Source organism: Balaenoptera borealis (genome assembly GCF_965194805.1).
Source record: "Balaenoptera borealis genome assembly, chromosome: 19".
Classification (NCBI taxonomy): Eukaryota; Metazoa; Chordata; class Mammalia; order Artiodactyla; family Balaenopteridae; genus Balaenoptera; species Balaenoptera borealis.
The window spans coordinates 55,803,105-55,826,760 of NC_138878.1; the positions used below are offsets into that span (position 1 = coordinate 55,803,105).

General features: G+C 53.9%; 1 protein-coding gene across 2 annotated transcripts in view; it reads left to right on the forward strand.

Moving 5' to 3' along the window:
- Nucleotides 1-116: 116 nt before the first annotated feature.
- Nucleotides 117-23,656, forward strand: part of PAK4 (p21 (RAC1) activated kinase 4) — a 45,958-nt gene continuing 22,418 nt past the window's right edge. The window contains exon 1 of one of the 2 annotated variants that reach the window (XM_082370262.1): nt 117-251. The gene's annotated coding sequence lies outside the window, so the exon portion shown is untranslated. The remainder of the gene's footprint in view (nt 252-23,656) is intronic. The other variant, XM_082370261.1, reaches the window with a different exon arrangement.

The following is a 23,656-nucleotide window of genomic DNA, read 5'->3' on the forward strand; positions in this document are numbered from 1 at the left end:
ATCAGAGGCTGGAGCGGCGCTGCCCGGAGCCCAGCTCCGCCCCTGAGCGGGCCCTGCCCCCGGCCCAGTCAGCCCCGTTGCTATGGGGACTGGTGGACGGCGAGGGGGGAAAGCCCCGGATGTTCGTTGGGGATTCAACATGGCGGCGGCAGTGGCCGTGGTGGCGGCGGCGCGAGAGAGCTGAGGGCGGCGTGAGGGCGCCGAGTTCCGGGCCGAGCAGCTAGGCCGCGAGCGACTGCGGTGCCGAGCCGGTAGGATAAGCGGTCTGGCCAGGGGATTGGGGTGCGCCGGGCGGTTGTAGAGCGTTCAGGCGAGTAGGGGGCGGGGCCGCTGGGGTCAAAGTTCACTTGTGGAGGGAAGGGTCGCGTCCGGGGGGTCTTGGGTCTACGCTGAGCGGGAGGGAGGGAGATGTATAGGAGGTCAGAGGTCAGACTAACGAAGGGGGCGTGGCGAAGGGGGGCGCAAAATTCGAAATTTGAAGTGGGAGTTCGTTGGAGGGGCACGGAGTGAATGTCAAAAAAGGGGGGTCAAATTAATAATTTGATGGGAGGATGTGCCTACGAGGGTCAGAGGTCACAACCGTGGGGGCGGCGGGTTGGAGTTAAGGCAGCAGCCAGTGGAGCAAATGTAGGAGATTTAGGTTGGGGGGCATCTTTATGGGATCAAAGGTGGGGTGTGACCAAAGCGAGCAAAAATCAGAATCTGACGGCCCGAGAGATGATGTTCCCAAGGGTCAAGAGTTAAAACCCAAGTGGGACATATTGCTGGAGAGGAGGGGTAGGACATTCAAGAAAGAAATCAAAGGTGCTTTCTGGTGGGGGAGAAGGAAGCCCCCCTCCCGCAGATAATGAAAAGAATTCCAAGCACTCATAAAGCACTATGTGTCAGACCCTGTTCTAAACGCTTTCCATGTATTTAATCCTGACCACAACCTTATGGGCTTGGTGCCATTATTAAGAGGCTAAGTGATTTGCCCAGGGCCACCTCATGAGTAAGTTTTGCAGCTGAGATTGGAACTCTGGAGTTCTGGGCCCAGAGTTCTATGCTCTGCTGCCTCTCAAATACTCATAATGTTGCTTAATACTTAATGAGGGCTGACACTGTGCTCAGCGCCTGGTCTTATTGTACTACAATCTAGACACACCCACTTCACAGCCACAAAAAGTGAGGCTCAAAGAGCTTCTGCTAAGTGACGGAGGCAGATTCCAGGCTGGATCTGAATGATTCCAGAGCTCCTGCCTCTGGTCTCCACACTGTAGATTGCCAGAGGTCTGTTCGTGGAAGCAGGGGGCTGGGCAAGGCTGGGCCGCTCCCTGGGCAGGAACAGATTGTCTGTTTGGTCTCCGTGGAAGGGTGTGATTTGGGAGGAGAGGGTCCCCTGGGCCGATGGGATGGGGTGTTTGTGGGTGGCCCGGAGTCCACGTGAGTCTGGCAGGCTCCTGTCTGGGGAGGGTGTTGTTGGGTGGTGCCCTGTACAAAGTTGGGTGTTCTCTGCCCTTAAAACCCCAGCCTCTCCTCACGATCCTCAGTCACTGCCACCTCTTTTCTCCCTGCTCTCCCGCATCCCTCCCCGAGGTCCAACCACACTGGCCTGTTTGCTGTTCTTCAACTCTGTAGGCTCATGCCTGCCTCCCGGTCTTTGACCTTCGTGTTCCCTCTGCTTGGAATCTCTTCCCCACTCTGCACCCTCTCACTCACGAGCCACTCACTCACAGCCTGACCAGGACCACCCTGCCCCCAGACAGTGTTTTGTGGTATTTTGGCCGTGCTGTGTGGCATGTGGGATGGTTCCCGGACCAGGGATCTAACCCAGACCTCTGCAGTGAAAGCGCTGAATCGTAACCACTAGGCCACCAGGGAACTCCCAGCCGCCCTCCACACACACTCTTTATCTCACTAGTGTTCTCTCCCAGCCCTTCACTAGGTCTTTAACTTATTTATCAACACGCGGTTTATTGTCTGCCTCCCACTAGAATGTGGGCCCCTCACGGGCAGGAATTTCTCCATGTTGTTCTTTCCCTGAATCCCGACTTGAAGCACTGCCTGGTCCACGGAGGGGGCTCGGTTGGTGGTGGTTGAACGTTGGGCGTGGTGCTGAGTGCTGGGTCTGCAGCAGTGGACAAGACACACAGAGCCCCTGACCCCTGAGGGCCCTCAGTGTCCCTTGATGGGAGCGGACACATGGCTACATCTCTACCAGCAGTGACGTGGCCTGCGAGGACATGCTCAGAGCACCAGGAGAGTGCCCAGACCCTGCGCCTGGTACTCTGTCCCTTGGAAAGTCCCCTGGGCAAGCTCTGAAGGATGAGTAGGAGGAATGGGAAAGGGTGCACCAGGCAGAAGAAAAGGCGTGAGTGGGAGGTCAGGGATGCAGAGTTGGGGGCTTGTTGGCAGCATGTAGCCTGTGTGAGACCCCTAGGGTTCCTGGCCTTGGAGGAGGGTGGGCAGTGGAGCAGGGGCAGATGAGTAGCTGCCCTGTGTGTGTGGAGCTCTGAGACACTACTGGGGAGTGGTTCAGAGAGCGGACACTGGAGCAAGGATGCCTGGCTCACATCCATCACTCACAGGTTGTGTAACCGTGGGCGAGTCGCTTAACTTTTCTGGGCCTCAGTTTCCTCCTCTGCAAAATGGGCATAATGATAGTGACTACTTCATAGAACTGCTGTGAGGATGCAGAGCATAAAACGCTTGGCCCAAGGCCTAGCACACAGTAGGTGCTGTGTAAGCACTGGTCTTGAGGCCGCTGCCGCTACTGCTACCTGAGGAGGGCCTCAGAGGTGGTGGCCGGGCCTCTCTCCACCTGCCTCCTGGCTTACTCTGGCAGCTACCCCTCCCCCACCTGGCTCTGGCAGGGTCACTGGGTGGGTACAGGGCCAGGCAGCCCTATGAGGCCAGCCAGCCTCGGGCCCTCACGGCGGCAGCTCGCTCAGCATCTCAGGGCTTGGCACAGATAATGGGGGAACGATAGGGCTTTGGCACTAGACACCCACAGTCGGGTTCCTGCCCCATCACTTACCAGCCATGGGACCTTGGGCAAGTGATTTCTTATTTGCCAGTTTTGTTCCTGTGATACATTTTAGACTAGGGAAAAAAGTAGAGCTTTCAATGTAGCAAAACACCCACGCTTCCAGTGTCCAGCCTGGGACAGAGCACGCAGTGAATACAGTTAAAGGCCCCTCTTCTCTGCCCCGCCCTCCCCTCCCGTCCTCCCTCCCAGCGGTAGCCACTGGGCTGGATTTGGTGTCCAGCCTTTCTCTGCAGGTTTTCCTACTGTTCCTGCCCTCCGATGGATTCACAAACAAAAAAGTAATAGCTCTCAACCCTGGCTACATATTGCAGTCACCTGGAGAGCTTTCAAAAATACTGCTGCCCAGGCCCACCCTAGAGATTCTGGCTTGGTCTGGGGTGGGGCCAGCATCGGCACGTGGTTCTGATGGTGAGCCAGCGTTGCCCACCGTTTTACAGTTTCACAGATCATATAAATGGTACCACAGTAAACAGCCTGCCTCTTCTGCTCTGCGTTAGTTTGGCTTTTTCTCCACGTGGACGTGTGTCGGTCTAGAGCAGGTCATTCGTTTTCCCTTTCTGCGTTTCTTTTTGTATTGGTGACACACAGGAGTTACCCGTTCACCTTTCGGTGGCCATTTAGGTGGTTCCCACTGGGACTGTAACGAACAGCACTGCAATGAACATTCTAGACATGTTTCCTTGTGTACCACGGCCAGAGTCTCTCTTAGGCATATGTCTCGCAGTGGAAATGCTGGACCTTCCAAATTGCTCCTCTAAGCGTTTGTACCAACGTGCTTCCCAGCAGTGCTTGAGGGTTCCCTTGCCTCCGTGTCCTGCTTCGGGCAAGTCTGCGGCCCTTGCTGAAACAATTTACTCAGCCATGAGGTGGTAGGTTTTATGCCACCTGCCTGCCCCCCTCACCCCAGGCTGGTTGGAAACAGGGGGATGGTTCATGTGACGGGCTTGGCTGGGGCCTGACACCTGCTGAGCCCTCACACCCAGAGGAGAAGGCAGGCTGGGCTTTGACCTTCGCCCTCTAGGGTATCCAGGACAGTGGCTGAAACTTTGACCCAACTCTCCTTGGGGATCATCTCCCAGGACTGACATTTGGGAAGGGAAACGGTACTGACTTAAACCTCCTCAGGAAGGAGGCAAAGAGGAAGGAGGTGCAGCTCGGGAAGGGATGGGCAAAGCCTTGATACACTCGTGTGTGTCAGATCACTGGTCCCAGTGGTGACCAACACAGTCCAAGCCTTGCCCTCGTGGGTTACAGGACAGTGAAGGAGACAGACCTGTCCCCAGACAGTGCCGGCCCACAGCGGCTGGGCTGGGATGGGGATGCACGAGCAGAATGGTTGGGGCTGGGATGGGGGACGCACGGGGACGGTAGGAATCCGGAGGAGGCGTCTCACCCAGCCTTGGGAACCAGCACAAGGGCTTTCTGGAGAAGGAGACATCTGATTGACGAGAGGGAGCCAGGCCCGGGAAGAGCTGGAAAGAACAGAACAGGTAGTAGGTATGGAAAGTGCAAAGGCCCTGAGGTCCAAAGGAGCTTGGGATGTTCAGGTCCCACCAAGGAAGCCAGTGTGGCAGAGCTGGCAGTGAGGTCAAGGAGGTGGGGAGGTGTGGCAGATACAGCAGGGGGTGACAGGCTGGGGTGAGGAGTGTGGACTTCATTCTGTGTGTAATGGGAGTCATCGGAGGGCCTTAAGCAACATCTGCTTTGCCTTTTATAAAGATTGCTCAGGCTGCCATGTGGGGAGCAGATCAGGGAGGGTGGGGGCCAGGAGACCTGACGGGAGACTGCTGGGTTAGTCCAAGCAGAAGAGAGTGGGTAGCATGAGGGTGGTGGTGTTGGAGGAGGGTCCCGTGTGCTGGCCAAGATTGTGAGTTCTTTACCCATATGGACTCATTTGATCTTCACAACAACCTACGAGGTAGGTACTGTTATCAACCCCTTTTTAGAGGTAAGAGAATTGAGACCCAGAGAGATATATGACCTGCCTAGGGTCACACAGCAGGCAAGTGGCAGAGGCAGGACTGAACTCCAGGCCCTCGGGCTCCAGAATCACTGCTGGTTGCAGTTGCCCTGCAGTGTTTTGGAAGTGGTCTTGATAAGACAAGGCTACTTCCTGTTCTTCCAGGCTCCTGTTTAGATAGAAACTCTTCGGGGGCCTGTTCAGCCTGGGTGGTTTCTGGGCACTGTGTCCCTACTTCCCTCAGGACCTCCCACAGCCCCCTTCCCTTTCTTGTCCACTGCCTCACCCCTCCTTGTCCTGCTGGCTCACAGTGAGCCAGACTTCCTGGCCAGACGCCGGTCGGGGTGTCCCCAGCAGCTGTTTCTCCCATCACCCAAGCCGGGCGGCCACAGATGCTGCCAGCAGGAAGCAGTCTCCTTCCAAGTCACAGCCAGGGAAATGGGACCCTTCCCGGCCCAGCCACCCATCCGGGGCTGGGGCTTATTGTCTGCCAGCTGCCTTGGCCCACAGGAACGCTGGTGGAGGGGGGCAGGGAGGGTCAGAAGGGGAGCTTTCCCAGGTCCCAGGGGAGCCAGCTACGGCAGATGTGTCAGAAGCCACCACTCACTGCAGCCTGTCTCACAGGGCCCTCTGGTCCTGCCCAATGGCACCTTCCCTGCCAGGGCCACACATTCCGCTCACTCGTCCCTCAGCCCGACCCCCTACTGGAAGAGCCAGAGCGTCCCCGGGCCTCACCTTCCTCACCTGTTAAATGGGCTATCGGGAGGATTGGAGGCAACCGTGCTGTCGAGTGCTTAGCACATTACCTGGTACATAGTAAGCTCATGGTACGTGTTCCCCTCTGGGCTGCAGCCTCCTCTTCGCCTGCTCCCAGCCCCTCGTGATTCTGTGCTAGCCGCCAGCTCCCTGAGTGTCAGGCGCCAGATGTGTGCTTTATGAGCATCCCGCCGTGGCTCGGCCCGGAGCCCTGAGGAGGAGGTGCTATTAACCTCATTTCTCTTTTCCTGCATTTTAATTTTAAGAAGGCCCATTTTTGCCCTGTCTGCATGTATTACCTATTTGCAGTTGAGAAACCACGCACAGCACAGAAGGGTATACAGCGATAAAGTCTCTTTCCCACCCCAATGGTCGGGCCCCTTCCCAGAGACAGCATTGTTCCCGGTTTCTTTTCTTTCTTGGGTGTTTGTTCCTGCACATGTTCTCCCCCGCTTTTGTTTTTGCTCACATGGAGCCGACTTCCCATGTTTGTATTCTGTCCTGCCCCTTGCATTTTTCACTCTTAAGTTCTGTGTCAGGATGTAGAGGGCTTCCTCGTGCTTTCTGTGGCTGTGTGAGGTTCCGTGGCATGGTGTCCCCCCCACGCGTGTGAGCTGTGGCACACCTCTGGAGGTGCTCGGGGGTCTGAGATGTGTGCCCCGGTAGCTCTGCTGACAGTGTCCCGGTCTGCCTGAGAGCATGCTCCTGTTTGCACCCCACTCCCAGAGTCTGGTGGCGCCACCAGGGTCTCCTCACGTTCTCACCATGTGGATGGGTGTTACCTGATACTTTGACCTCTGCCAGTCAGGCAGGTGCCAAGTGGTCCTTATTGTGGTTCTGATTTTTTAAAAATTATTCTTGTTATTTATTTTATTTTATTTTTGGCCGTACCACACGGCATGTGGGATCTCAGTTCCCCGACCATGGCCCCTGCAGTGGAAGCGCAGAGTCTTAATCACTGGACCACCAGGGAAGTCCCCTGATTTTAATATGAGTAAAGGGGAGCATCTTTGTGTTTGTTGAAAGCCATCTGGACTTCCTTTCCTGTCTATTTGTGATATTTTTGCTTTCCCTAAAAAGAGGAAACTGAGGCATAGGCTGGAAACCCCACAGCGAGTGAGTGGCAGATTTGGGACTCAAATCCAGGCCTGCCTGGCTCCAATCTGGAGCTCTTAACCTGTCGGATGCAGTGGAGATTGAGGGCATAGACTCTGGAGCCAACTTTGCCACTCTTAGCTGTGTGATCCCAGGCAAGTCAGTTCACCTCTCTGTGCCTCCGCGTCCTCATCTATAAAATGGGGATGATAATGATACCTCCTTTATAGGGTTGTTTTGAGGATATAAATGCATACTCAGACAAAATGCATAGTAAGTGTTCAAAGACGGATAGCTGCTAGTATTAGTACTCATAGTATTACTCTATATTATTAGTATTAGCAGGCACTGTTTTGTGTGCTTTGAGTGAACGAACTTATCACATCCTCCTAGCAACCCCAAGATGTAGATGTTCTTGTTTTTTTGGTGGTGGTTGTTTTTTGTTAGCGGCATGTGGGATCTTAGTTCCCGGGCCCCCTGCAGTGGAAGCCCAGAGTCTTACCCACTGGACCACCAGGGAAGTCCTATATGTAGATGTTCTTATTATCCCTCTTTTAAGGGGAGGAAATGGAGAACCTGGGAGACCAGCCTGGTGTCAGAGCCAGCAGGGCTGGGGTTTGGCCCCGGGCTCCCTCTGCCACCCGCTAACTGAGCGGAGGGATTAGAAGGCTCCTCCCTTCCCAGCCGGCTGCAGCGGAGCTCTGGAGGGCACACCTTGGCAGGTGCAGACGCCGGGCAGGGGCCCTGCATAGAGAGCCTCCCTCCTGGGCCCTCTGCTCCCGCCCCGGCGCCCCAGCCCGGCCCTGGAAACTCCTGATAAAGCGGCATTGTGTGGCAGTTTCGGCTTGCTTCCCCTGGCGGCTTGCTTCCCCTGGCGGCTTTCGGCCACTCCCACACATGGGGAAGCCGCCTGGGCCTCCTCCCCCTCCCCCGCCCCTCCTGCCAGCCCTCCACGCGAGTGCTGGGAATGGGGAGGAAGTAGGGCATTGCGGGAGGGCTGGGCTCCTACCGTCCCCCAGGTGAGGACAACCCCGCAAGTCCTGTGCGCACGCACGCACGCGCGCTCTTTCTCTCGCTTTCTTTCTCCCTAGGGACCCCGCCTCTGCTGCCTACAGCCACCTCCCCAGCTCCCTTCTCCCTCCCTCCAAATCTGGCCTCAGATTATTTGTGCATTTATGTACCTTGATAATTCCACCTCTTTAAACCTTCCACAGTAGTGAAGGGTAACATGCCTATAGAAAAGTGCATCAGTGCCCATGTCAGTTTAACAGGTAATTATAAGGTGAGCAGCATTTCACCACACCTGGGCGAAGACTGCGAACACAGCACCCCAGGGGCCTCCCACGCCCTCTTGACCACAACCCCAGTAGAGGCCACCTCCCTGACCTTGGGGGTCACCAGGCCCCCGCTTTTCCAGAGGTTTTACCAGGTGTGCATCCTGAGTTATAGCCTGCCGCCTCGCCTGCCCGGGGACTCCACATAAATGGACCCCTGCAGCACATCCTCGTGGGGGTCTGTCCTCCCTCATCCGTGGTCTGTGAGGCACAGCCATGTGGTTGTGGGTGTGGGTGGTTCGTTCGCCCTCGTTGCTGGGCAGCCTTCTAACCATAACTTACTTCTCCGCCCCTGCTGCGCGGGGGTGACCGCGCTCTTTGAACGCGTCTGCTGGGGCCTGTGTGCACGCACTTCTCCAGGGATCACGTCCGGGCTGCGGTGCTCAGCTCAGAGGGTCGCGTCTCACCCGCTTAGCAGAGCCCGCCGCGCAGCGTCCAGAGCGGCCGTGACTGCGCGCCCGCCCGGCAGCGGCTGCTCCTCCCCTGTGCTGGGTCTCTCAGACTTTGTAACCGACCTTGGAACATTTTATATTCTCTTCTCCTACAGAAGTGACAAGTGTGCTTCTTATTGCCGAGATGAGTCCTCTTGTCCTTTTCTCCTCCCCGCGTTCCTCTCCATGCCAGCTCTTACCCATCCCACCTGTGGGAGTCAAGTGCTTACTCGTTGATAAGCCCTGTGCTGGGGCCCCGGGCTCCAGGACCCGGAGGTGAACACAGCAGCCTCCCTCGCTGGGCTCAGTCTGGCAGGCGACCCAGACCTTGACCAAAGAGTGACACGGAGACAGGTAAAGTAGACCAGACTCCCAAGCCCCATCTTCTCCCAGCACCCCTGCCTCGTTCACGGGCACCCCACCCGTCCTCTCGATGGGGCCGGGAATCTGGCGTCATCCTGGCTCCCCTTGTCCTCGTCCTCCACATCCACGACGTCGAGAAAGCCAGCTGTTCTGCCTTCAAATTAGAACCTGGTGCCTCCCACTCCTTGCTGTCACCGCCTGGTTCCAGCCACCCTCCCCTCCTGCCTGGACCGTGCTGGCAGCCTCCTCGCTCCCCCGCTGCCCCCACAGTCTGTCCCCACGCCCAGCCAGGGGCTCCCTGCCCTGCTGGGCGCCCTCCCGTGGCTTCATCTCTTTTGGGAAACGCCTCCAAGGCCCCGCAAGATCCTGGCCCAGGTTCCCTGCTCGCCTTCACTCCTCTCCTGCCGCCAGTTCCTGGAACATTCCAGGCTGGTCCTGCCTCAGGCCCTCTGTTCAGGCTTCTCCCTTGTGTTTGCAGCACCTCGCATCCCTGCATCCAGGCAGATCTCCCTGACTCCCGTCTGCAGTAGCGCCGTCTCTCTCCCCACCTTCCCCTGCCTGGTTCTCCGGGTCCACTCGGGTCCACTCGGTATCACTGCTGTTCCCTTATGACTGTAGGCGTGTGGGTTAGTGTCCTCTCAGCCCGCCCCCCGCCCTGCCCCGAATAACTTAGCTTCATGGCCGTGGGGGGGATTCTTGCGTCCCTTGTTGTGTCTCAGGGCTTGACTCGTAGTCGTCGCTCAATAAACACTGGTGGGCCGAATGAATGAACAAGCCGTAATAAGCAGAGAGTGTCACTGCCAGAGTGTGTGATGTGGGGGGGGGGTGTGCTTCCCCCACCCGCCCGCCCTGCCCCCAACGTGAGAATTACAGGGCAGGCTTTCCTAAGGAGGAATTGCATGAAGGATGAACTCAGGGAGGAGGAGGGTGAACGAGGCTGAGGGAGCTGCCTGTGCGGAGGTCCCAGGCGGGAGAGCGCAGGGCGCCTTCCAGGAGTCGAAGGAAGACTGGCGTTCTCCCACTGCTCTGGATTCCAATCTTGACAGCCACGCGAGCCTCTTCATGTCTCAGTTTCTTCCTCTAGAACTGAGGCTCCTCTGGGTGTCCTAGGGCATGTGTAAAGTTCTGCTCCTAACATACTTATCCTAGTGCCTGGCATAGAAATATGAAGGTGATTGGTTTATTACCTTTTTTTCCAACAAATACTCTGGAGTGCCTGGCCCTTTGTGGCCTCCAGGGATACTGTGGTAGATAAACAGACCCAGTTGCTACCCAGATGGAGCCTATCTCTTGGACTCTCAACCTTCTGGCCACACCCCCGACCTCCCAGCTCAGAGGCAGGAGAAGACCTGAAAAGACCTTGGGCCTGGGGAGTCCTTATTCCTGAGGCTGATTAATAGGGAGAACTAATCGCGGGTTTGCACATGCCAGGCCCAGTGCCCGCACACAACTCTCATGCTGTTTCTACTCAGTCCTTCCTGGAAGGATTCGACCCGTTTCAGAGATGAGGGAGTTGAGGGTGGCACCAGTGGTGAGTGCTGGGTCCATCCTGCCGGCTGGTGCTAACCTGATGTGGTGGTATCTCCTCGGGGTGTTGGAGCAGCTTTTCACATGCTCCTCAAACATCTGGAGCGCCCCTCCTATGAAGGGCCCATTCGCGTCACTTGCCTCTTTTTCCTCTAGCTGGCTGTACTTTTTTTTTAACCACTAGACCGCTAGGGAATTCCCTGTCTGCATTTTTATTTAGAATTTCTGTTAGTTAAATTCTAGATTCTGGTCAAGAACATGTGTTTCCTAGATGGTACTCCTGCCTTCTCTCAGTCCATGGCCTGTCTTTTCACTTTTTTTTTTTAATATTTATTTATTCATTTGGCTGCATCAGGTCTTACTTGCAGCACACGGGCTCTTCATTGCAGCACTCAGGCTTCTCTCTAGTTGTGGCGTGTGGGCTCTCTAGTTGCGGCCACGGGCTCAGTAGTTGTGGCGTGTGGGCTTAGTTGTCCCGCGGCGTGTGGGATCTTAGTTCCCTGACCAGGGATCGAACCCGCGTCCCCTGCATTGGAAGGCAGATTCTTAACCACTGGACCACCAGGGAAGTCCATTCACTTTTTTTATTGTGTCTTTTGATGAACAGAAGCCTTTAAGTTTAATGCAGTCAGTTATCACCCATTTCCTTTATAGTTTTATAGTTCTACTTTTCACATTTAGTCTTCCTTTGTGCTGGAATTGGAGTGTGTATGTGTGTGTGTGTGTGTGTGTGTGTGTGTGTGTGTGGTGTGAGATAGGCACCCAGTTTCACATTTTCCATCTGGATCCCCAGTCATCCATGTACCATTTATTACAAACCAGCATATCTCCCCTGCCACCTGTGTCATAAATTCTCTGTCTGTATAAGTGGGCCTGTTTCTGGGTACTTTCTTCCTTTCTCATGCTTGGTTTGCCTATTCCTGGGTCAGTACCCCACTGTCCTAATTTCTATAGTTGACAGTAAGTCTCGATGGTGTGGAGAGCAAGCCCTTCCACACGTCCTTCTTCCCGAGTGTCTCGGCCATTTGACGTTTCATAATTCCATTTAGATATGAGACAAGCATCTTGCCACACACACAGACGTGACATTGAGTCTCCCAGTCCATGAATGTGGTCTGTCTCTCCATTTATTTATGTCTTCTCTGATGTCTTTCAGCAGAGTATCACACTTTTCCAGCCTGGGCCTTGCCCGCCGCTTGCTGGATTTATTCCAAGGCACTGTGTGATGTGGCGGGGGAGCCTGCGGCCTCCTCTCCCACGAGGCGCCTTGTTCACTGGGCTTGGCTTTGCTGGGTGAGGCTCTCACAGCAGAGACAGGAGCCCACCTCCCCCATTCCCTGCTTTCTCCCTGGCACCGCCCCTGGGCCCTGGCAGAGGGCAGGCAGGGTGCCAGAGAGGAGGTTGTAATTTTCCTGAATGATTTCAAGGGCTAATTAAAGGTTTTCCTTGACTAATCAGCTTACGATTTAATTATCGGGAAACAGGCTCAGGGATGCAGGAAGCAGCACTGCTGGGGTCTCCTTACAGCGTGGCGGGAAGGAGCCAGGGCCCAGCCCTTACTCCGTGGCCATGGCAGGATCTGGGGATACCCCGGCACCCCCAGGAGGCCAGCTGCGGTTCTCCATCCCTGGGAGAGAACGGAGTGGAGGGCAGCAGATGCCGGAGAGGTCAGAGTAGGTCCCCGCCCTGCTTAAAATCCTTCTATGCTTCCCACTGCTGGGGTGGTGGGGGACCCAGTCCCGCCTCTGGTCAGCAAGGCCCTGTCCCCCTCCCTTGCTGGCTGCACTTCAGCCTCTCTGGCCTTTTTTTAGTGCTCTCACCTCATTTATTCTTTGGGTCCTGGCCTAAAGGTCACCACCTCTGGGAAGCCTTCTCAGGCCACTCCTGCCCCCAGAGCAGGTGATAAACTCTTCCAGCCACAGGCTGGCTGTCAGCGTCACTCCCTCCACCACTGATAAGTGCTTCGCGCCTGGGCTGCGCCCTGTGGTCCAGCACTGGGTTTGCGGAGGACCCAAGAGGAGAAGGGGTTCAGGATGGGTGCTCTGAGGAGAGGGCTGGGCGCGGGCTTCAGGCCCGGAGGACTGAGTGATTGCTGAGGCCTTCCCGGGGGAGGTGGTTGGCAATCTGGCCAGTGGCCTGACCAAGGAAGGGCTCTTGGGAGTTTGTGAAGGGGGAGGGGACCTGGAGATGGCCGTGCCAGGCCTGGCTTCATTCCTTGCATTCTTCAGCAGGCCCCAGACTCCCGGTGGCTAAGGTGGGGGAGGGTGGGCAGGCAGAGAGGGGGGCCTCCTGGGTGCTCACCCTGCCCCGCCCTTTCCCTTTCAGCCCCTCAGGCCTACACCCCCATCAGTCTGTCTCACTTTACACCACCCCTCGAGGACGCAGGCCTGGGACTGTGTCCAGGCCCCCCACCCCTAATCCCGTGCTCACCCCTGGCCACACATTAGGGTTACCTGGTGCAGGCATCCATGCGGGGGTCCAGGGTCAGACCATTTGAATCCGAATCTCTGGCTGTGGGGCCTGAGCATTGGGTTTTGTGAGGTTTTTTCAAAACTCCCTGGGTGACTCTAGTGCAATTCTGAACCAAGATGAGAGCCACTGGCTTACAGAATGATAGAAGACATGTATTAGCTTTTGTGATGTTTGGGCACTTTCCTGGGTTTCTGACATGGCGTGATTAAGTCATGTCACCTCCATAAGCACACTATAGGAAGATATGATTATTATTCCCATGTTACTGACAAGGGAGCTGAGGCCCAAAGAAGGTGTCCGTGCCTGGCGGTGCAGCCTCTGTCGCTGTCCTGTCTTCCCATCCCTGGGCCCTCCAGGCCCCTGTCTGAGTAGCTCTCTCCTGTCCCCGCCCCGCTCCTGTCTTTCTCTACCTGTGTCTCTGCCTCCTCTCTCTCCCTCTTTCCCTCAATTTCTGCTTCCCTCCTCCCCTGAAGAGGCTTCCTTAGCTTCCCTGTTTAGAGCCAGGATCCTGCTGAAGCCACAGAGGGGAGATGGTTTCTACAGGCCCAGGACAAGGACGGGAAGGATGCTGACGTCACCGCACTCCAGCCTCCCTTGCTGCTCCTGGCACCCGGCGTGGGAGAGGGTGGGAGGCAGGGCACCCATCCCGCTAATGGTCAGGGGCAGGGGGTACTGGGGCTGGCTCTGCAACCTCGCGGGGAGGACCATCCAGGGGGGTGGAGCCTAACAAGTCCCGTGGGCCCCAGATCTGGTGTTGTCATCTGTTGCTGGTGACCATTTCAGGCTCCCGGGGGGTGGCTCATGGTTCAATTTCAGGAAAGGTTTGTGCTAAGATGTGAATATTGCATTGCAGGAGCCGTTATTATTTGATGGGAACGGGGGGGACCAAGAGTCCAGTGCCCCTGTGTGTCCCCAGTCACCAAGGGCGCCCTGGCCTCCTCTCCCCGGCCCCATCCCGGCAAGGGCTGGGCATCCAGCTCCCCCTGCCGGCCTCACCGCCTCCAGCAGAGCTTCCTCTGTGACCTGAGGCCAGGCCCTGAGCCCTGGGCCTCTCTGCACTGGTTCCCATTTGGAGCAGGAGGAGAAGGATTCTTGTTGCCTCCCAGGGTAGCTGCGAGAATTAAGTGAGTCAGCGTGTGTGTAACGCTCAGCACAGGGCTGTCATCATTATGTCATTCTGGTTACTGGTGCCGTGATTACTGTTACAGTTATTAGAGGCAGGATATGTGTTTGGATTTAGTAATTAAGGTTCACGGGGTGAGCGATCCATAATTCTTCACTGTTATGACTAGGTCACATTTCCTTTTGCAAAACATTTAAAACCTTTGTATAATTGAAGTGTCCACACATGCTCTGAAGAATGGTCTGATGCCCTCCCCACTTCCCCGTCCCCGTCCCCAGCTTCAGCAGTTATCAGTCACCACCAGCTTTTTCATCTGTACCCCATCCCCACCTCCCTGATTCTTTTGAAGCAATTCTCAAACATCATAGACTTCAGCCATAAATATCTCAGATTTTTTTGCCCATGAGGGATAAGGAATCTTTAAAACACACACACACACACACACACACACACACACACACACACACACACACACACACACAATACCATTGTCACAGGAGAAAAAGAACCAATACTTCCTTAATACCCTCACATTTCGCCAGTTGTCCTATCATCCTTTTTCAGTGTGTTTGTTTGACTTGGCATCCAGGCAAGGTCTGCTTTGCGTTTGCTTGATAGGCCCCTTAAGTCTTCTGTAGTCTATAGGGTTTCCCCTGTCGGCTCTTTCCTGTGCTTGCTTATTGGGTCCTTGATCCATCAAAAACCCTGGTCCTCTCTCCTCTGGAAGTTTCCACACTCTGGATCTCACTGATGCATCCTTGTGGTGTCATTTCACATGTTCCTTTGTCCCCTGTACTTCCTGTATATTGGGCCTTAGGCCTAGAGGCGCTATTGGATTCAGGTTCCCTTATTTCATAGGTGGTGCTCTGTAGGAACATCAGGCCAACATTTGTGTCTGAGTGACTATTTTAAAATAAATGAAGTTTTGGTTTTGTTTTTTTTAAGTGAGTGGATTGAAAAAAAAATGCTTAAGTCACTCCTAGTAAGGCTGGTACCCAGCTACAGCAGAGCAGAGCAGGAGGAACCCAAAGGCCTGACTTTCAGAACGACCGGGGCCTGGGAGCAAAGGGCTGTGTGTGAGCCCCTGGCTTCCAGTGAACCATCGTCATAAGTGCACAGCTTTGGGCTCCTGCTTTGCTGGGACCAGAGGCCCCCAGCTGAGAGCCATCCCTGACCCCGAGCCGCACCCCCATTCTTCAGCCTGGCCTGGTGGTTAAGCTTTAGGGACTCCTGCCCCAGCTCTGCCCTTGGCCAGCAGGGCCACCCTGGGAAGCTTTCCCATCCCCCACCTGCTTCCTCCTCTGTAACATGATGCTGGTAGGGGGACCACACCTCCCCTGGAGGGCTGTGGTCAAGAGGCCTGGGCTCCAGGAGCTGCTGTTCTTCTGCATTTAGTGTAGACTCTCTTTGACCTCAGCCGGGCCACTCTCCCCTTCCACCCTCCCTCCCTTCCTGCCACGCCAGCCTCCTTGGCTGGCCTCCTCGGGCATTCTGGAATGTGCCAGGCAGGCTTCAGTCCTCGGGCCTTTGCAGTTGTGGTTCCTTCCACCGTGAAAGCTCTTCCCTAGATCCGCACGTGGCTCCCTCACTTCCCCTGCTCTGGCTCAAATGCCGCCCCCTCAGAGACACCCCTCCCCCCACCGTCCCCTCTCCCACTTGTTACGTACTTTTTTGTTTACTTTTGTGTTGTCTTAACTCCCTCACTCACTAGGATGTCATCTCTGGGAAGGAGGGACTAGCTTACTCACTGCTGTATCCCCAGTGCTTAAAACAATGCCTGGCACATACTGAGTGCATAATAAAGAATTGTTGAGTACAGACCGAATAAGAGCCTGAACGTGGTTAAGTGAGTGGACTCTGGCCTGGGTCAGACCTGCCATGGAATCCTGGCTCTGATACATGCTGTGTGACCTTGGGCCAGCACCTCCCCTCTCTGAGCCTCACTTTCCTCCTCCGCAACATGGAGGCATTCACAGCACCCTGCTCACTGCCTTGTCTTGCACTAGTGTGGTGCGCGCACGTGAGGCTCTGTAGCTGGCCTCGCTGGTGTCCTGTGTCTCCAGCGCAGGGCACAGGTGAGCCAGCTAGGGCTGTCCCCACCCTGGGGACTCTACCAAATCTTAACTAACTCCTTCCACTCTGGGTGACCGGCTGTGGCACCCCAGGCTAGGGACGCCGTGGATAGATACGTCCCCGTGGCCAGAAAGGCTCCACGGGGAGTGTGATCCGCGCAGGACACCAGAGTGCTGGGCACGTGGAGAGACCTGGGTGTTGGGGCTGAGGCGGAGTCTGGCTGCTTCCAGGCCTTTGTCTCCTTTGCAGGAAACAGGCCAAGAGCTGCAAGGGGCCAAGGAGGGCTACTGCTCTGATCGCGGCAGCAGTTACAGCCTTGGGAGTGTGTGTGTGTGTGTGTGTGCGCGCGCGTGTGTGTGTGTGTGTGTGTGAGAGAGAGAGAGAGAGAGAGAGAGAGAGAGAGAGAGAGAGAGAGATGGACAGAGAGAGAGCAAAAGAGACTGTCTGTGGACACCTGCAGGTATGGAGGAAGCTTCCAGCTGTCAGAATTGCTACCCCTGGTGTTACCTGCACCAGAGTGTAAAATATGACACATGCACAGAAAACTGCGTAAGACCTCCCTGTTCAGTCTAGTGAGTAATTATAAAGCACACGCCTTTCTAACGACCACCCAGATCAAGAAGACAAGCGTTGCCAGCACCCTAGAAGCCCCCTCCTTCGTGTGCTCTTTCCAGGTTTATCAAATAAATTCAGCCCTGTTTTCTTCCTTTTAATTGTTGCCTGTTCGTTTGTGAATCATGAAAGATTACAGTTGCCCTCAAGAGATCAGAGAATCACCTGCGGGACTCCCTTGGGCCTGTTGCCCAACTCAGAGAGAAAAACGCTTGCCACGGTTCAAGTCCCCTGGGTCCCCTCCCGCAGGTACTCGCTGTGCTTCCTTGTTGCTTCCATAAACAGTATCCCGTATTGTTCTGCAGGTTTTAAAACTATGTAAATGGTTCCAGACCGCCAGCACTCAGCTGCGGCTTGCTCTCAATAGGGTGGATAAGTGAAGTCGCATGCCAGTGGGAATGCTCCCCAGCACGGGTCAGATGGAAGCCCCTCCCCGTAGCCAGATGAAAGCAGCCCTGCCCCGGTGGAGCCGCAGGAGGGCGCTCTGGGGCTCCTCTCGGCTTGCCACCCCCTGCTCCAGCTGGGTGTGACACCACTGCCTCAAATGAAGGTGGGTACTCCCTGTCCATAGAGGGCACTGCCAGCTTCCCAGGTTGACAACTGGGATTCAGCTATAGGCCCTTGACCTGTAAGGGGCCTTCCCTGACACCTGTTAAGGTGTGAAGGGGGTTCTGGTACCATCCCAGGTCTGTCAGTTCCGCGGAGGGGCCTTCCCTGGAGAAGGGTGAGACCCCCCCTCCACGTGGGAATGGATTGGGGGCTGGGTGCAGGGAGGGTCTCTTCTCTTCCCCTGCCTCCTCTGCCCCTCTGCTTCCCCTGTTAGCCAGTCTCATCCAGCCTTTCATGGAGAAGCCCTGTGGGGTGGAGATGACTATCAAAGGCTCTGGATCTGAAGGCCTGGGTTTGCTACCCAGCTCCGCCACCTACTAGCTGGGTGACCTTGGGCTCGTGGCTCCCCTCCAGCCCCCCCTCGGCCTCATTTTCCCCATTTGTAAAATGAGATTGTTATAAAGGTTATTTTATCCATGTAAAGCACTCAAAAGAGAGCTAGCACATAGAAACCTCTTAACAAGTGTTAGCTGAGAGTATTAATTGTCATTATTGTCCCTCACTCTTTCACTGTGTGCCTCCTCTGAGTCCAGCCCTGTGCTGGCTGATGCCTGGGACAGGATGGTGACCTGTCTGTCCGAGGCCCTGCCCTCATGTCCAGTGATGGGAGAAAGACACAGCACTAAGCAGTGACAGCCCAGAGTGACCCTGAGGAAAGCACAGACCTGAGTGTCATGGCTTTGGTGGAGGAAGCCCCGAGAACTTGAAGCAAGACCTGGCTCCACCCTAGGAAATCAGGGAAGGCTTCCTGGAGGAGGCGACATCTGAGCTGAGGGCTGTAAGAGGAGTAGGAGTTAGTGTGTGGAAAGCTGTGCGTTCCAAGGAGAATGAATAGCATCTTCTAAGGTGGGAAAGGGTCTGGCATTTTCAATAAATTATTAATATTTTTAATTAAGCTTTTCATTGTGAGATCATTGTAGATTAACTTGGAGGTGTAAGAAATAACACAGAGAGAGCCCCTGTGCCCTTTACCCAGTTCCCCCAATAGTAACATCTTGCAAAATTATGGTTAGTACAAGACCACAACCAGGATATTGACACAGATACAGTTAAGATATAGAACATTCCATCACAAGGATCCCCCCTGATGCCTTTTTATAGCCACATCTCCTCCCTGGCCTGTCCCTAACTCCTGGCAACCACTCATCTATCTGTTCCCCATTTTTATAATTCTCTCATTTCAACGTTATGTAAATGGGATCATACTGTACGTCACCTTTTGGTGTTGGCTTTTTTTCACTCAGCATAGTTCTCTGGAGATTCATCCAGGTTGTTGCCTGTGTCGATAGTTCATTCCTTTTTCTTGCTCAACAGTGGATGTGCCATAGTTTATTGAACCATTCACCCACTGAGGGACATCTGGGTTGTTTCCAGTTTGGGGCTATTAGAAATAAAGCTGCCATAAACAGTCTCATACAGGTTTTTGTGTGAATGTAAATTTTCGTTTTTCTGGGGCAAATACCCATAAGTGCAACTGCTGGAAAGTAAGGTAGATGCAAAACCGCCAAACTGTTCTCCAGAATGACTGTTCCATTCTACATTCCCACCAGCAGTGTATGAGTGATCAGTTTTTCTGTGTCCTCACCAGCATTTGGTGTTATCACTATTTTTTATTTTGGCTGTTCTAATAGTCATGTAATGATAACTCATTGTGGCTTTAATTTGCATTTCTCTAATGGCTAATGATGTTGAACATCCTTTCATGAGCTTATCTGCCATCTGTGTATCCTCTTTGGTGAAATGTGTCATGTCTCCTGCCCATTTTCTAATTGGATTGTTTGGTTTTTTTTACTGTTGAGTATCGAGAGTTCTTTATCACTTCTAGATATTAATCGCTTGTCAGATATGTGGCTTGCAAATATTTTCTCCCAATCTGTGGCTTTTTATCCTCTTCACATGGACTTTTGCAGAGCAGAAGTTTTTAATTTTGATGAGGTCTACTTTATTAATTTTTCCTTTTATGGGTCATGCTTTTGGTATCAAGTCTATGAACTCTGTGCTTAGCCCTAGATCCTGAAGATTTGTTTGCTTTCTAAAAGTTTTATAGTTTTACATTTTATTTTTAAGCCTGTGATCCATTATGAATTAAGGTTTGTGCGAGTGTGAGGTTTAGGTGAAGGTTCATTTTTTAGCATATGGATGTCTGATTGTTCCTGTACCATTTGTTGAAAATGCTCTTTCCTCCATTGAATTGCTTATGCTTCTTTGTCAAAAATAAGTTACCACAGTGAGATACCACTTCACACCTACCAGGATGGCTATTATCAAAAGAAAAAAGGAAAATAACCTGTATTGGTGAGGATGCAGAGAAATTGGATCCCTTGTGGATTGCTGGTGGGGATGTAAAATGGTGCGGCTGCTGTGGGAAACAGTTTGGTGGTTTCTCAAAAGGTTAAATATAGAACTACCATATGACCCAGCAATTCGACTGCTAGGTACATATCCAAAAGAACTGAAAGCAGAGACTTGAACAGATATTTGTATACTTTAATGTTCATAGATGCGTTATTAACCATACCTAAAAAGTGGAAACGATCCAAGTGTCTATCAACAGATGAATGGATAAACAAAATTTGTTGCATACACACAATGGAATATTATTTAGCCATAAAAAGGAATGGAGTTTTAATTTATGCTACAATGTGGGTGGACCTTGGAAACATGCTTGGTGAAATAAGCCAGACATAGGAGAAATATTGTGAGATTCCACTTACGTATTCCACCTAGCACAGGCAGATTCCTAGAGAAAGAAAGTAGAATAGAGGTTACCAGAGGCTGGGGGGAAGGAGGGAGTGGGGAGCTAATGTTTAATGGGTACAGGGTCTTTGTTGGGGATAATGAAAAAGTTTGAGGCATAGGCCTTGAAGGTGGTTACACAACATTGTGAATGTATTTAATGCCACTGAAGTGTACACTTTACAAATGGTTAAAAGATAAATATGTATATTTTACCACAGTGAAAAAAATCAATGTTTTAAAAACCAGTTGGGTGTATTTGTAAGGGTCCGTCTCTGGGTTCTCTATTCCGTTCACCGGGCTCTGTGTTTATCCCCACTGTCTTGATTACTGTGTTTATCCCCACTGTCTTGATTACTGTGCCTGTACAGCTGGTCTTAAACTATCGGGGAAACTACTGGGGAAAGTGAGTCTTCCCATTTTATTCACCTTTTTCACAATTGAGTTCTTCTAGGGCCTGGGCCTGGCATATTTGGAGACCCTCTCGCACTCCCTTGCGTGGAAGATGGCACCAGGGCTTACCTACTTTCAAAGTCACCCTTGGCACCTGCCTTGCCCTCAGCCCCCATATCTGACTCATCAACAAGCGTTGCTTTTTTGGGGGCAGACGTAGCTCTGGTCTGTGCCCCTCTCTCCGTGTCCAGCCATCCTGGCTGCTTTCATCAGTCTCCTGGAGCACTGCTTCCGTCTCGTCACTTGTCCGCACACCCGCTCAGGCCCCCTTGATCCCATCCTCCACAGACAAGGCAGCCAGGGTTACATCTCCCAAATGCCAGCCCGTCCTCAGCACCTGCCCCTGCTCCCCCGCCTCCCCGTGGCCTGGCTCCTGCCCTGCTCCAGCCTGCCTCCCCCGCGCTCTCAGCCCTCCAGCCACCCGTCTCCGCTGGGATTTCACACTTCATCAGCCGATGCTGGACTGCAGGCCCCAGCGGGCAGGGACCATGCTGCACCATCACGCCAGCCGGGACTGGACTTGGTGGACGCACATTGGATTTCTATTGACGAACTCCATGAATGTGGGAAGGAGCCCGTGGTTGGGGGTGGTGCTGGGGAGATGAGGCTGGAGACATGGGGATAGCTGGGGTGAGTTCACAGAGGTCTCCCTGACCCTTGCAGAAAAATAGGAAACGGCTTTTTTTTTTTTTTTTTGGCCATGCCACATGGCATGTGCGATCTTAGCTCCCCGACCAGGGATCAGACCCCCTGCATTGGAAGCACGGACCCAGAAAGTTCCAAAATCAAACTTTTTTTTTTTTTGGCCATGCCGCGCGACGTGCAGGAGGCAAAGGCTTTGAAGAGACGCTTAGCAGAAAAGGAATTGTGGTGCTTTTATAAATATGAAAGGATGCACAATTACTAAGTAGAAAAACGCAAATGAAAACTAGGCTGAGGGGCCAGATTTCACCTGTCTGACTGGGGAAGATGGGAGAGTTTGACAACACCCAGGGCGTGAGGCCGAGGGAGGGGCTGAGAACCGGCAACTTGGCAGTGCTGAGCTTTGCCCGGCAATCCCACTTGTAGGCATTTGCCCCACAGACATGCTGGCACACCTGTGAAATGACATCTGCACACGGTTATCAGTGCTGCACCCTTTGTGAGAGCAAATGCCTGGAAACCACTGACCTGGCCCCATGGGGACTGGCTCAAGACATCGTGGCCCTTCCACACAGCTGCTAAAGCAACAAGGCTGTGCTTTGCAGAGATGGAAGCATGGAAATATCACTAGACATATATATATTTTTTATTTTAAATTATTAGCCTACCTAAGGCAAAAATGTATAGTATGACTAGTTACTTTAAAGGGAAGACCTACGTAACCCCCGCCTCCAGTTGAAGACACAGATGGTGCCAGCCCCCCAGAAGCCCATTCCAAGCCCTCTTGCTCCCCGGAGGCAGCTTCTCCCCTGATTTTTGAGGCAGTTGCTGCCTTGCTTTTCTCTTTGGTTTTGCTACCTCTGTATGCATCCCTAAAGAGCATATTTCATTTTGTCTGGTTTTAAACTATTTCTGAACTAAGTCCTAGGATGTATCGGTTTTTGTTTTGCTTCTTCTGTTTAATATTGTTTTTGATATCCATCCACACGTAGCTGTGGGTCATTCATTCTCACTGTCGTGTACTGTTCCATGAGGCTAGTAGATCACAGTTCATCGTCCATCTCCTGTAGACGAGCATTTGTGTTGTTTTCAGTCCCTCGCCGATTCAGACTGTGCTGTGTGAACCTTCTCACGTGTGTGCCTGGGAGCAGACGTGGGAGAGCACTTTCCAGGTCCCCAGTGTGTCTTCACCTCGACTGGATACTGCCAAACTCCTCCTGGTGCCAGCGGCGCAGAGGAGCCAAGGAATGCTGTTGGCAAAAGCAAGGTGCAGAATCATATGTGTGGTGTGCTGCCATTTATGGCTTTTTAAAAAGTGTGTAAGTATCTCTGTGTGCGCGCGTGTGCACACACACGTGTGCATAAGTTCTCTCAGAAAGAAAACAAATTCTAGTAGAGGTGACTCAAGGGCTGAGCTGGGGTGGGGCAGGGCAGGAGGGCATCGTCCTGTCACTGTTTACCCTTTGGTGCCATTGGCTTTCGAACTATGTTCCATATTATAAAGGGACAGAGACTGAGACGGAGAGAAGGAAAGGAAAGGGAGGGGATAGATGAAGCCTAAATGTGGCAGAATGTTAATAGTTGAGAATCCGAACGATGGATTTTATGGGGGTTCATTGGTTTAGTCTCTAGCTTGGGGTGTGTTTATAAAGTTTGATAATGAAGATCTGTTCCGGTGTGAGCGGCTCTTGAACCGACCTCTCCTTGCCCCTGAGGCCTGTCCCCAGGAGGACCCCTTGTTTCCAGTGAGACTTCCTCCTGGAGGAGGAGTGCTCCCTCCTTCCTCCCCCACTCCCCTGTCCCTTCCCTTGGGACCTAGTTTCCCTGGCTGGTCAGAACTGCCCAGTCCTGACCGCCTTCCTCACCAGAGCCCAAACCAGCCGGTCCGGTTTGGGGAGCCCGCCCCATTTGGCTCCTCTCTGGGTGGTTGCCTGACAGGTGCTCCACCCTGACGGGGGAGGGGGTGGCCTGGGATCTGGGGCATGGGGGGGGGCGGGAGGGGCCAAACCTGCCCTGCCATGGCCCCAGGCCTGGCTGGAAGCCCCTGGCTTAGTGAGCAGGTGGTAGACAGAAGGGGGTAGACGGGATTTCCAGGCGCTTGGAGCCAGTGAGTCGTCCTGGTCCCCGTGATGAAGCCCTGGAGGAGTCGGCATGGGCAGCAGCCGTGGTAGGTGCCGGAGCAGCGGAGTGGGAAGGACCCGGGCACCTCTCTCCACCTGCCGCCCGGGCCACCTGCTCACTCACTGTTCTCCCTGGGCTCCCCGTCAGCGGAGTACCTGGCCAGGGCCCAGGGCCCTGCTTGAATCCGGTCATTGCCGCCGCTCACACGACCACCCGCCCCCCACCCAAGTCAGGGAGCAGTCCTACTCTTCCGTCCGCCCCCAGGGCAGGGAGTTTTGTCTGGTTTGTTCACTGCTGAATTGCCAGGGCCTCCGACAGGCT